A 12,681-nucleotide genomic window follows, 5' to 3' on the forward strand; every position below is an offset into this window, starting at 1 on the left:
TTCAGAATATCAGGGATTCCTACTTCAGTGGTTCAGATCAAGAGAGCTGATAGAGTGAACACAAAAGAGATCTAACAAATACATCCCCTCCTTTCTCTTATCTTCAAAGTCAAAAGAAGGGAAATAAGCTTCCGACACCCAATAGGGCAGTCACCCCTGCGTGGGAGAACAAACTCGTTGGAAGGTATTTATAACACGGTTAGGGGTGAGAGACTGCTGTGTTGGACAATATGTGGACTTCTCTGATAAATATTTTCTGACAAATAATTTCTGGAGCTAACAAGGAATTACACAAATGAAGAAATAATCAGATAAGGTCATAAAGAGTGAGGAAATGAAACAGTCTTTCAGAGTGCAGTTATGAAAAGATAATTGGGATGCATTTAGCAAATTTCAGCTAATGAAGTCAGACTTGTAACTGCAGGCAGATGAGGAAAACAAACACACTTTAAATGATAATCAGTATTTACATGTTTTAGACTTGCAGGAAGTCAGGGCTTCATTTGATTCAGCTCAAATGTTTGTAAAAGAATTTACGGGAAATTTTGAAAACATTGTTTTTTAGGAGTAGCTCTTTTCAGGGCAAGAGAGTTCCCTAAAAAAAAAAGAAAAGTTTTATTTTCATCATAAAGCCAGGGTACTCTGTTGTGCTGCAAGAGATGCAGTATCTGGGCCTAACAAATTGTATTTGCATGAGCATATGAGTGTTGAGATGTTTTCTGAATCCTAGCTTGCCTCAGGCAGCAGAGAACAGTCTTTGCAATGTGCTCAGCTCTGCAATGGGAGAAATGGCACTCAGTATGCTCAGTAGCACAATTTAAGCACCAGTTCCTTTTTGACATTGTTAATTACTTAATTTTCTTAGATGGTGTCCAGTACTATTATTTGGGTTGTGTCGCAAGTTAGGTTGAGAGCTAAGGCCAGTTCTGGAGGTAGGAGGAGTCTAGGGTATTTGGTTTTTTTCTGGTAAACAAGAAAAAATGTTGCCTTCACTTTGTTAATCCAATACATAATTATCCAGAATAATTATTCATTATATTATTACCTTGTTATAAATTTTAATTTTAACTGTAACTGTTAACCGATAGTCATTAATAAGATGCTAACCTTTACTTGGCATTCCATCTATGACTGGAATACCAGAGTTCAGGTACTATACATCAGTTTTTCAGGCTGAACATCAATTTGAACATTTCAAAGCATACTTGTTTCTGTCAACCTTTCATAAAAGGATGTTTCAAATTTTTTTTTCTTTTTTTAATTTCTGTTTTGTGAATCCATTTGCACGTTTCAGAAAGCAAGCAAAGTAAAGAGTACATTCTTCAGGATTTTCAAATCACAGAGCTAATCCAAGATCCATTCAAGTGAAAAAAATTTACTGCATTTACTACTTCTTTCAGTGGAACCCACCCTGTGGAAATGTTAATTTGGATATCATTGCATTTAATGTTGGACAGGGAAGGATGCTGTGGCTTATTAGTTCCTCTAGGACGGAAGGAAAAAAACACATTTTCATATGCTAAAGAAGATATTAAATGAATTAGTAATTTGCTTGAGCACATGACACCCATATGAAAATCTTACAAAATCTGGATATCACTGTTTTTATTATATATTAATTTATCACATTTTCACTGATATCTGCACATGTACTTTCATGAGTTTTGACTGTTAAATGACATCAGTGCTTTCTGATTGCTTATACTTTGCATTATTATTAGTTCTCAGATATTTGAGCGAAGATTATTGGTATTATACATGGATCTTTCTAGCAAGAGAAAAGCTGTACACATGTTTAAACAGCACTAAAGTTGGACATTTGGCAAGTATCTTTAAGCTGTGTAGTGCATTTTTATTAAAACAGAGAAACTTATGTCTTGCAAAGTTACAAGCAAGGTTAGGTGAGTGTAAAGATTTAGCAAATCAGTGTCTCAAATCAATCTCTTAAATCACTGTGATTTATTCATTTTTTATTCATAGTCATGAATTTCTAAACCAAATGTAAACGTAACTCTTCAAACCTCTTATTCAGGGTCTCTGAAGTCCACTTCACTTACTAAATTAATAGGAAACATTTTTACTGCGTATTAACTTACAGCTATTTTTTTATTGCCATTCACTTCAAGCCATTTTATGGTACCCATTCAAATTTTGAGAAACTGGTGTCTTGACAGACTTCAGTGCATCCAAACATGACAAGATAACTAGACCTGTTTCCTGCAACCTGGGCTATTAGTGTAGACTCCAACCAGCAGTACACAGACTTTTTGAGGTCATAACAACTATTAATGGGTACCACAGTCCACCTTAGGATTGGACTGCAGGACAGTGGCCTGAGATTGACAGGAACCTCATAATGTAGGACCTGCTGTACTGGGTTTCTGGGGCTAGGTTTTGGTAGTGGGGGTAGTTACAGGGGTGGCTTCTGTTAGAAGCTGATAGAAGCTTTCCCTGTCTGGTGGAGCCAATGCCAGCTGGCTCCAGGATGGGCTTCCTGCCGCTGGCCAAGGGAGGCCAATTAGGAATGATAGTAACACATCTGTGATAACATATTTGGAACAGAAAGCTATTGCACAGTTGAAAAATTGCAGCAAGGGAAGAGCGGAGTGAGAACATGGGAATAACAACGTAGACACCAAGGCCAGTGCACAAGGAGAGGCAGGAGGTGCTCCAGGAACCAGAGCTGAGGCCCCTGCAGCCCGCAGTGCAGACCACGGTGGAGCAGCTGTGCCACTGCAGCCCATGGAGGACCATCGGGGTGCAGAGACCCACCTGCAGCCCGTGACGGAGCCCACACCAGAGTGGCTGGATATCTGAAGGAGGCTGTGACCCCGTGGGAGGCCCAGGATGGAGCGGGGTCCTGCTGGGGACCTGCAGCCCATGGGAAGAGAAGCCCACACTGGAGCAAGTTTTCCCTGGTAGGACTTGTGGCCCCTGTGTGGGACCCACATCGGTACAGCTCATTCATGAAGGACTGCACCCCATGGAGAAGTGACCCATGGGACAGCAGTTTGGGAAGAACTGTTGCCCATGGGATGGATTCATGCTGGAGAGGTTTGTGAAGGACCATCTCCTGTGGGAAGGACCCCACGGGAGCAGGGGAAGGACTCCTCTCCATGAGCAGTGGCTGAAACAAGAAGTGACTGTAACTCCCCATTCCCTGTCTCCCTGCACCACTGGGGGGGAGGAATTAGAACTTAGAAGGAAGGAGGGGAGAGGGGAAGATGTTTTTAAGATTATTTTACTTATCGCTCTTTTGCGCTGATCCTGTTAGTAATCAATTTCATTAATATCCCCACTTTGAGTCTGTTTTGCTCGTGACGGTGATCAGTCACTGACCTCTCCCAGCTCTTATCTCATGAATCCTTTGCTGTTTTCTTTTCTCTCCTCTGTCCAGTTGCAGAGGGGAGTGAGAGAGTAGCTTTAGTGGGTACCTGGCATCCAGCCAGGGTCAACCCATTACACCTGCTCAAATGCATTTCATCCTGCATATTCATCAGATGGTAAAACCAATTTTAGGCAATCCCATAATAGATTGATGTAAAAAATAGTTTCCTAAAAGTTGTTAGTCTATGATGCATGCTGCATAACTATTTACTATTATTTACTTACTGACCAGAAAAACAAGAGCCAAATCCTGTAATTCATCAACTAGTAGAGAAAGATTTGTATAAAGCTCCTGCTGTGCTTGGTATACCACATATGTCTGAGGCCAATTCCTTAAAAAAAATACTTAACATGACATTGATTCTGTTTTAATTCAAGCTTTAGAGATGCATACGCATAGTATTTTCTCATTAAAAAAAACAAACTAAAAACAAGAAGGATTTTAAGAGAGAGGAGAAGGGACAGAAGAGAAATGCATTGTAGGGCTATCATTGCTGGTTTGTGACAGCTTTTTTCAGGTCTCACAGAGGGACAAAAGCCTGACATTACCCAAACTGTGCCCAACTGAGGGGTAGCCTCTCTCCATCCCTTGGATTTCTCCTTTTTCCAACTGTAGGCACCACACAGTTCCTGAGCCTATTTCTGAATTCAAAACCATTCTAGACGTGGATTAAGGTTCAGGAGGGAAGCCTTCATTCTGAACCCTTGTTTTCCTTTGCATTGAGGGATGGGTAAGCAATTCATCAGTGGCTGCAGGGGCTGGGGATGCTTTACTGTATGGCCACAGCCCATTGGACTTGGTGGAGCTGGGGCAGCTCCTCACCCAGGGAAATGGAGCCCTTGTTTTGTCTCAGGCACCATAAGGCATCATGTGCAGCATGCAGTCTTCAGCAGTTTAATTTTGACTTTATTTCAGCAAGTAGTCGTCTGTGGTAGAGTACATTGGTGGAATATGTTTCAAGTTAGTGCATTTTTAGGCTACTAAATCTACTAAATTTTCCTAGGTGTCTCTAATTTAGGATTTGCTGCTTTCCAGATGAGCTGTTAAAAATCAGGATCTGTCTCTCAGCTCATAGATTGGCATCCAGTGCCAGGTGCACTTTCATTTGTCTGTGCCTAGTTTAGCAACATTGTTTAATGGAGATGGTTGTGTATAGAGATTCCTGTGTGGTAGAAGGCAAGGCATCCTTAAAGACACATTTTTAGAACTTCATCAGGTGAATCACTTGGGTGGATATGAATGCTTCCATCTTTTGGGCATGCAAACATGGTACGTGACAGAGGGGCAAGGTATATGATTTGGGCTTTTTAGATATTGGAATAAAAATTTTGCTTATTCTTAATTCTTGTGAAACCTTCTTGAAATCCTTATTTTAACCTATTTCCCCCTAAATTAGTGACAGGTTTGCAGGGACAAAAGTTCTGACTGTCCTCCATTATTTTTTTTTCCCCTTGAGCCCAGATTTGAAAGGCATCTGTCATCTTACGTTCATGGACTCAAAATATAGGTGTAATTATGAATAATTGCTTTAAGAATTAAATATTTCTTTGGAAAGGTAGATTGTCAAGCAGGATATATATGTAGAAAATCTGTATAATGCCATTAATTAAAAAATAAATCTGTATTAGTAGCCTAGAAGTATTCAAGCAGTAAAAAGAGTTTAAGCTTTGTTTACATTTTGGCTGCAAGAGGTGCCTCTCTTTAAGTATTTAGATAAACAAACCAAAGCTGCTGTTTTCATTAGCATGTAACACAGAGCCCAGTTTCCTTACCCCACAGAACATTAAACTAAAATTCGGTGGCAGAAAGCAATTTGATCTCTTGCAAATATGAGTCTTGATAAACCTTACACTATGGGAAAAAAAAAAAAGCAACAAACCCACCTTCAAATTTTGTACCTATTGACATTGCTTAATAAAAACATCTCGAGTGCTGGTGCTTCTGAGTGTGTTTCCAATAGCAATGTGATTGCAAGGCTCTGTGGATAAAGTTACCAATCCTTTGAATTCTGACCTTCAGTCTAAAACAGCTTTAGAGGTTACTCTTTTTCCGATTTGTGAGATTGCAGAGAAAAAGTTAATGCTGCTGGAAGGAAGCGGGGGAGGTAGCTGGGCTTGGAGATGAGAACTGGGTCTTTGAAGCCATCGGAGAAGTTTTCCTCTGGCCTTGATTTGTAACAACAAATATTGGCAGCCTGACTCTGACTAATTATACGAAGTTTCAAAATAGAGCATGTGTCAATTGAAATTTCTGTGAATGTAATTACTATTGAGACCCAATTGATTTTAAGAGAAATTATACTATTGGGTTTGACAAAGTTTGGATTCTTGAGGGAGCTGTAGCCATCAAAACCTGAGAGCTGTGTCTATGAGGAGGGGAAACTTCAAAATTGAGTCCCCTCCCTAGACACGTGGACTTGAACTGTCTCTCTCTTTCTCTCTCTCTCTCCTGAAGATGAGGGTTGCGATGATCATCTTAAACTAAATGCTTCATTTTGTGTGGTTACAGATATGTGAGAATCTAACCCCTGCTGAACAAATGAGGGTCATGGTATAGTTACTGTAAGGTTCAAAGGAACTTGTGTTCAGTTTCTTAAAAACAGAAAAGCATTGATCCGAGTATAAAATAAATCACCTGATTATTATAACTTAGGCTTCTACTTTTTCATTTTCATTAGAAGGCCCACAATGTGCAGTATTTATGCACTTCTCTTTTAGACGATACTTCACCCTTCCTGATCACCATAAGAAAAACATGTGTGACTGAACATTTCAAAGTTAAGGACATACAGATTTACTATATTAAGCTAACGCAAAATTTGTAATTTAAATGTGTGTTTATGAGTCACTTATATTAGTCGTAAATGCAGGTTTGTCTTAACAATTTGTCAAAGTAAGCTTGGATTGCTCTTCTTGCAATTTTCTTCCTAATTCTAAATGCTTTCATTAATAATTATTTTCTCTGTATAATTTTCTTAGCTTTTCTGCAATCTTATATGTCAGCAGCAGAAAAATTATGCAATAATTGACACAAATAACTAAAATACAGTAATGATCCACTGCTCCATCTACTGTTGAGCAGTGACATGAATAACACATCAGGAAAAAAATACGAAATGCATTTAGGAAATAATAACAAAATGGACTTTGCAACAAATAAACCTTCTGTTGCTGTGGTTAGTGAACAAACATATTTTTCTTGCAGAAAAAAGAATTCTGGGTATGACTCTAATTCAGAGCTTAAAAACAAAAAGGAACTTTCCATCTTCCTTTTCACCTTATAGGAAGTGCTGACAAAACTGGTTTTGTTCATGTTGGTGGAAAATATCTGGAGAAAAGACAGTCTAGCCTTACTGAGCTGACTCATGTTATACAGTGCACTGTATTTATATCACTGGTAAAAATGTAAATTATTGCTGTGAAAAAAAAAATTTGCGATGGTTTGTAAGTCCTCACTTTAGGAGCTAAATGAAAGATGAGGAAGGCTTAAGTAGTAGTGGGAGGATGAACTATGGAAAAATGGCATGTGTGTGAAATGATGTGTTTTATAGTCTTTACAGAACAATAGGACATGATTATTTTGTCAGCTCAGTGGTAATCTCTCATTTGTAGTGCATTCTTCTTGGAACTTAGTCTTGTGAGGAAGTACTGAGTATAGCTTTTATCACCTGTTAGAGTGCTAGCAAGCTGCTCGTTGTCATAAGTGGTATATTTGATTTTACTTGTTCATTTTTGCAAGCAAATTATTTTTCACAGTGAAGGATTATTTTCAAATTTTAGGCAGCTCTGTTTCCACGCTGAGCTGGAGTAAAAGCCTGAATTTCAATTAGAAAAATTAACTCTTTCTCAAGGATGCTTACAGATTGCAATGTACTCCTTTCATTTCACACCCTATCTTGCAAACAGATAATTCTCCAAATTACTTGGGTTAAAGACATTTATGTTGTCTTCAGCCAGATTTCTTTTATAAACAGTTACTAACATGTTTCTGTATCTTTTGAGCTGAAGCTTTTGTGCAAAAAATGAGTGTCATTCTCGCTGATTCTTAGGTACCATAGACAGTATTAAACCGTCTCCATAAAACTATTGAACTTTATTGGAAAATAGAAAGTAATTTTTTATAGTTCAATGTAATATTTAAGACGTTGCTTAAGTGAAGGCTGTTGTAGTTAGAAAAGTTACAACATTACTCTTAAATCTGGAGAAGATCTCATAGCTCTTACTCTTAAATCTGGAGATCTCATAGCTCTGCCCTCAGGATGTCACAGACCTGATTTCTCGGCCTTTAGGGAAAACCCATCACTTTTGGGTAGAGCACCTACTTCAGATGACCTGGAGACCAAAGCTTATCAGTATTTTTGTGTGGCAACCGTAAGTGTAATTACCCTCATGAGATTTCTAGAAGAGAGAAGTAAGGTAGGGTGTTAAGAAATACCAAAAGAGAGTTGATAGTATTAGATACATTTAAAACTTACCTTTATGTTGAAACTTTTCCTTCACCCTGCCATGCTACGTATTTATTTTGCAGTTACAGTACTGAGTATACGTATAGTTTAGACTATTGGTGCCTATAAATATATACACCACCACTATTTTTTTACACCTGTTACATCATGCTTTTAAAATGCAACGTATCTACTGAAAAAAACAAACGTACTTTTATTTTGGAAAGTGAAAAACTGAGAAACACCAAGGTATTTGCTTTCAGACTAGATTTTGACCACTTCTTCTGTACAATCTCTGCATTTGTTTATATCGTAGCTGTTAAGAACTATTTCAGAATCATACATAAGTCATGCATTCATTCCAGAAGCTAAAGCAGTATCTAGGTAAGATTAATAAAGGCTACTATTTCCTATTTTAAATTATACAAAATTATTCCGTAATTCATACTGAAGTTGTGGATTGAAAACAAGTATAATTTTATGCAAAGTAACAAACTGGGGCCAGCAGTTCATATACATTTTGACTAAGGATGATGGTTAGCAGCACACACCTTTTCTTATAACACATTACACATAGATTTTAATTCAATATTAACTTTATCCAATGTATCTTGAAAGAATATAATGAAATTGGTCTTCTCAGTCGCACTGGTAGTTTTTGGACAGAACACTTAAAGTGGTTGATTTCTATCACTTTTATTGTTTTTATTTACTGAGGTCTCTCTACTTTTGCTCACATGAGTAGCATGAGACAATAAGGGCTCCTGTCAAATGCTGCAAACTTCTGATCCAGCCAGGGACGTCTCTAGGCAACAGCTGCTATGTGTAAGATAAAACTTGTATGGAGGCATAGGAGGGATATTGCCTGCTTCAGAGGGTTCTGATGTTGCACTGCAGTTGTTATGGAAAAAGCCAGGCAGCAGCTTTCAGGAGCAACGGGATGCATCTTTTGCTTTAGTGAAGTGTGGTCCTCCTGGGCCTATTTCTAATGTTAAATATTTCAGCAGTATTTCCTACTTGGAGTCAAACATGTAAACATCCCACTGTTCCATAATACATCTTACATCTAATTCTTCTTAATTACCAGCACATCTGTAATTGTAGTACCTAAGCACCCTGTAAATACTTGTTCCAGATGGACCCGTTTTACTTGTGCTAAAACAAGTGTGTGACACTGCGTATGGAGTTAAAACCATATCGCATGAGTAATAGTTGTAAAAATATACCCCATAGCTTGTTGTAGCATTTGATATTATGTAATAGTCCTGGTCCTTTAGTTCTTAGGACTCTTGAGATGCCAGCTGCATTAACTGGAATGCAGAATCAGGGCAAATTCAGGCATGATGTAAACATATACAAATCCCACTGAAATCTCTGTCCAAACCCAGTGTTAGTGCAATTGTGGTTTGAAATTGATGTTGGGTGCCAGTGATCAACAGCCTAGCCTACACTAACTTGGTATGCAGTTAGTTGGAAGAAAAAAAATCAAAAAGCTAAGCAAATAAACCTCTTTCAAGTAGGTTTCAAATCGGTGCAATGCTCAGCTGTCATAATTAGATTACCTATTGAAATAAAAAAACCCTGCACTCACTTAAACCAAAGAAGGATCTAGTCCATGGTATCAGCTGTAGTATAAGTTCATAGGTTAGACCATATCATGCGGTAATGATATAACTAATCTGAAGTCCAATCTTCAGACATCAGATAAAGAACTTTAAGGCACTGTTTAATGGCTGTATAAACAAAGAGGACCCTATTTTATCTCATATCCCCCATCTAGATAATTTATATGGCTTCAGTTCCCATACTGCCTACATGCCATACTACAGAAGAGATTAAAAATTCAAAGCTAATTCTTTTCTTGCAATGCATCATCAACACCCTTTTTCTGATCATCTTAGCCTGTGTGTAATTTATCCCATGTTTATCATCACATCATCAAGCTCTGTATGTGCGGAGGGGGATCCATCTTACTTTAATTAAATACAGAGACTGGGCACACTCCTGAAGTTATTACTTAGATAAAACTCCCAGTAGGGATTACAAACTCTAACCAACAGTAAACCTGTTTCAGTAAGCTTTACATTAAAAACAGTAAAATTTTTTCCTACATTTGTGCTATTTGGGTTTGTTTTCAATAATGGAATGAAATAGATTTATGCAAAAAATTACATGCATCCCTGGAAGTCACAGTCTGTTTTTAAATAATTTTTTTATTTTTATAGCATCATTTAAGAACCACTATTTTTGCAAAAGGGGTTTGAGTTACCTTTTCCAGTGTCAGATGGTACCACACAACAACGTGATATTCTTTGAGTTTTTCTTCCAGAAAAAAATTAACTTCTGCTTCCTTAAAGTGTATACCTGATCTTTTTCGTGTAATAAATGTAACTCCTAGAGTCAGTGAAGCAAGAGTATGCCTTTAACTCCATATAGGATTGGGTAGGTTTTTTAAAAAATGATCTTATTAACACTGGTAAAAAATCCAGAGGATCGTGGCTGTTCCAAAGAATCATATAGTTCAGAATGATTGCACAGCCTTGTATTTCAGGATTTGAGTAACTTTTACCTGACAAAACTGCATGTCTCCATAATATGTAATTTGTATTTCTTTCACAGTTTAATATAGAACATGATAAATAGTTTTCTTGGCATGAGATCTGGTTTGTGACTATGAAGAAGTGATGGGATTGTGTTTGTGCTGGCTACGCAGACAGGCCCAATCGAAAGCTGCTTATTTTGACCTGGGTTCCCATATATGGTGTGTGACTGTCCCGAGATCCCTTTTCTCCACTAAACAAAATGAAATCCTAGGTGCCTTTTCAGCTCGAGGTTGACTTGTAGCTTTGCAAACTGATCTGCTTTCCTGAAGTATTCCCAATGTACTTGCTACAAAATAATGTCTCGCTTACTGGGATGTAGTAGCCAGAAGACATTTCTTCACTAGAAGTATTGCTTTCATTCACAGATTAATTACTTGAAGGTAAGGATCTATTAGCAGTGAATAACCACAGATTTTTATAAAGAAAAAAAAAGTTCTGTTTCAATCTATTTATACAGTATATAGTTGGTTTGCTTGTTTGGGGTTTTTCTTTTGTTTTGCTTTGTTTTTTAATTTATTTAGTGCTGTAGACCTGGCATGGAATTAAGACATTTTTTTTGGTACTGCAAATCATTACACTGTTTTCCTCATCATGTTCAGATTATGGGTACTGAAAGAGTATAGAAAAATAACTGTTATGTGAAGTGAAAGATACTATCTGCAAAGTGGAAATGCTGTGGAGAACACTGAACAAATTTAGCTATTGTGCACGTTTTAATGTTTTTTAACATTGTGTATATGTTTTTAAAAAAGCTTTTTTGAATTATGAGCAACCAAAGTTCTGTAACAGAAATGTATCATAAACCCATTTCAGTTTAATGGCTTGCTAATTAAATTACTTAATTACTTATCGATTGGTAAAAGCTAAGCTTTAAAGAGTTACTGTTACTTAATGCACAAAATTAACCCTGTGCAACCATCTCTCTCTTCTTTGGGAATCTTTGTAAAGTCTATGGAAAGGGCCTTTATGCAGTTTCTTAAAATTTTGCTAAATTTTAAAACTTTAGTGAGTAGTAACTGAAATACAAATTTGCATATATTTACAATTGTTTTTAGGGGTACAGATATTTAATGGTTTAAATGGTTTAAACCATTTTAAAAGTTCTAGATACTTTATTCAATAAATACCTTTAAATTGGAGAAGGCTGGCTTAAATAGTTTTAGCAGACCCTTTCTTTACAAGGTTGCAAGAATCTCAGATATTTGAGAACAAATCTGTTACATATCCAATCAAAACGGCATGTCCGGACGTGTATGCTGGTTGTATGCTTAAGAGCCTCTGTGAGTATCCCTATTTAGCTTCTCTCATTGATATAATGTTGGTGTAATTCCAGTTATTCTATTAGGACGGCTTTAGTTTAAACCCGGCTTACTAGAGGGGACGCATCTACACACAATTAAACTTTCCAAATGAGGAGAGGCCTGGGGGATTCAGGAGTTGTTCTGGGGTGAGGCTGAAGAAGGTGCAAAATAGGGGGCTCTGGCGGCCCAGAGACGCGCAGCTCCCGCGCCTGCGGCCGCGGCGCAGCAGCAGCCCCGGCAGGAAGGTTGACTTCAAACCGCGCAAGCCTCAGCGCGGTTGTTGCTTTTAAACCAATAAGTCTGGGACAAGAGAATAGCTGCGGTTTGCATTACAAAAACAAAAACAAAACCCAAAAGGAGGGAGGGGGAAAAAAAAAAAAAAAAGAAAAAAAAGGAGAAGGGGAGTGAGGAGGAGAGCGGGAGCGGCAGCGTGCCCCCAGGCACTGCCTGGGCAGACCCACAAGGCTGAGCAAACAGACGGCGGGGCTGGAGGCAGCCTCCCTCCGCTGTGCTTTGTCTGCCCGCCGCCGACCCGCTCCGGCCCCGGCTCCGACCCGCGCCCGGGGCGCGCCCGCCCCGCCGCGCCGTGGGAGGCGCCGCCGCCGCGCTGCGGGCCCGCGGAGCTGCGCCCCGGCACTGTGAGTACCAGGCGGGCGCTGACAGCGGCGGTGGCGGCAGCGCGGGCAGCGGGAGAGGCGAGAGCGGGAGGACAAGACCAGGGAAAAAGAGGGCGACTGCAGCAGCCCGGCTGCCGAGCGGCCCCGGGTCCCGGCGCGGCGGGGCCGTGGTGCGCGGAGGGACAGGGGCGCTTTCTGCCGTCCCGGAGGAGAGCAGCGCCCAATTATAAATCACTAGGTGCTGCAGCTAATTTTGGCCGTGATTCAGCCTGGGGTTTGTAGGCTTCCCACAAAACAGATGTTAGGCGGTTCTGTTTATTGTGATCGG

General features: G+C 39.2%; 1 protein-coding gene across 1 annotated transcript in view; it reads left to right on the forward strand.

Annotated features, from left to right (window-relative positions):
• Positions 1–12,681, forward strand: part of EYA1 (EYA transcriptional coactivator and phosphatase 1) — a 156,524-nt gene that overhangs the window by 52,626 nt on the left and 91,217 nt on the right.

The sequence above is a fragment of the Chiroxiphia lanceolata genome, chromosome 1 (assembly GCF_009829145.1).
Source record: "Chiroxiphia lanceolata isolate bChiLan1 chromosome 1, bChiLan1.pri, whole genome shotgun sequence".
Lineage (NCBI taxonomy): Eukaryota > Metazoa > Chordata > Aves > Passeriformes > Pipridae > Chiroxiphia > Chiroxiphia lanceolata.